Source organism: Hemibagrus wyckioides, linkage group LG07, assembly GCF_019097595.1.
Source record: "Hemibagrus wyckioides isolate EC202008001 linkage group LG07, SWU_Hwy_1.0, whole genome shotgun sequence".
Taxonomy (NCBI): domain Eukaryota; kingdom Metazoa; phylum Chordata; class Actinopteri; order Siluriformes; family Bagridae; genus Hemibagrus; species Hemibagrus wyckioides.
In genome coordinates, this window is record NC_080716.1 from 28,876,400 (window position 1) to 28,878,483 (window position 2,084).

A 2,084-nucleotide genomic window follows, 5' to 3' on the forward strand; every position below is an offset into this window, starting at 1 on the left:
TCCACTTCCTAGTTTGATATTGATTCTACAGTAGTCTTAGTGACATCATTAGGTGACATGGCACACGATACTTTACAGGGATTTTTGACATAAACCTATGAAAGCTTAGAAGAAGCGATGTTTAATAGGAATGTACAAATCAATGTGAGCTAATGAGTGTGGCTTATTTAGGATCTGATTCATCTAAGGGAGCAACAATATCCAGAACATTTGGTCATATTATGTCCGAGAGGTCATTTAATCTATATTCATTTCTTGTTTATAGAACTGTTGTATAAAAACACAGCCACATTCTCAGTTATGTGGTTATACTCCAGCAATACTGTTAAATGAATAGCTTTCTAACTAGCTGTACCCCTGTCTAGTTCCTCTTAACTAAAATATATCATGAATTTTTTGCTTCATTCAGATTCCCAGATGATGTTACCTTCATTTGACATCACAGTCCATAGCTTCAGAGATCCAAAACCAGAAAATTGTCTCTAGGTAGAAATAAGTAAGGATGAGAGATTTGCTCCTCAGGCTCTGCCTCAGGAAATGAAGATACTCTTAGAAGGTTCATGATGTTCAGGATTCAGGGTTGCTCTATGACATGCACAACAAGAAGCTCAGAGCTCCTCACTGCCTTTACAGATTCAAATGCAAATTTCAGTCCACATTTTGCTTCCAAGATTAATGGAGTGCATAGGTAATGTTATGACCAAAATGCATCAAATTTCCTGAAAGGTGTCAAAATGTTTATCTCATGCATCATGCATGTTCTGTTACTCAATTGAATGGATAAACGTCAGTCTTTATTAGTAATTCAGTAGTTAATTTGGTCCACATAGAACCTGTAAGAAGGCAATAATGAGAATATATTTTGGCAATCACATAGCATAGGATTTCTGCCTCCCAACTCCTTGGTTACTTGTGAGGAACTTTGAATGTTCTCCTCAAGTCTGCATGGGATTCCTTCACTGGGTTCCTCAGCCAAAAACATGCTGGTATGTGGATTATCTATAATGACATTGCCCCTAGGTGTGTTGAGTGTGTGAGTCTGTGTGATGTCATGTACTAGATTGAAGGCACATTCAAGTTGCATTCCCACCTCATGCCCAGTGTCCCCAGGATTGGCTTCATTGGAATCCACCACAAGATGAGATAAATCTCTGCCCAAAATGCCAGAGAGAAAAGCTGAATGTTCATACATCTTGGTCCACTGACATATACCTGATAATCACATTTACAGTAGGATCCATTGCGATCACTCTGGATTCTCAGCATGCCTAATTTCATCTGATTTAACGTGTCAGATCCTCCCCCACTCTCTCGGTGTCTCTGTTCAGTCTCTGTCAGCCATGGCTGGCCATGTGCACGCACACACACACACAAACACACACACATAGCCTTGGCCATGGTGCAGCTGTGCTGTCTCGCTTTGTCCTGGTTGGACACACCTGAGTAATCAGCATGTCCTATCTGTACACCTCCTGTCTCTCTGTTCACACAAACATTAAACCAATTATTTAAAATAAAGTGTACACTATTTTTCCACATACAACCCCATTGAAACCAAATCCATTTTTTAAAATTCTCTATAATAAACTTCAATTCTTAGCAAATAACTCATTACCGTTAGCTGATATTCAACTCATCAAGGTCTTCTGCTGCGTTTGAGAAAGGAAAACAAACATCTCCGTCGTTCTGACGCGTCTCTGCTTTGAACAGTTGTTGCTGTGAATAATTGACTGCACTTCTGTCCTGAGTCATTCTTAATGAACTGATTTATAATGATCGATTTATTCACCATAGAAACGGCAGGCGAAATCTTGAGGTCAGTGTGATGATTCATGGTAAAGTGTGCTGCTGCACTTCTTTCCACAGTCTGAGCAGAAAGGCAGCTTTCAGAAACTCCCCTTGCTGGAGGTAGCCATAGCAACTGTTCTGAAGGCTAGGAAGCCAGGATGATGGTGATTTAGTGAACATGCATTAGAGTGAAGCAGAACACACCTAAGAGCAAGGCACAGTATAATAAACATGACAAAGTTGACAAGTGTAGGAGGCCATGAATGTTACATCTGAATCCACCACTGATTCAGGAG

The 2,084-nt window shown here is 40.1% G+C and overlaps 1 long non-coding RNA gene across 1 annotated transcript; it reads right to left on the bottom strand.

Moving 5' to 3' along the window:
* Positions 1-772: 772 nt before the first annotated feature.
* LOC131356716 (uncharacterized) lies at positions 773-1,856 on the bottom strand. The gene is made up of 2 exons (XR_009205058.1): positions 1,616-1,856; positions 773-1,480 (listed from the first exon to the last, which is right to left on the bottom strand). It is a non-coding gene; the product is annotated as an uncharacterized LOC131356716 (long non-coding RNA).
* Positions 1,857-2,084: the final 228 nt, after the last annotated feature.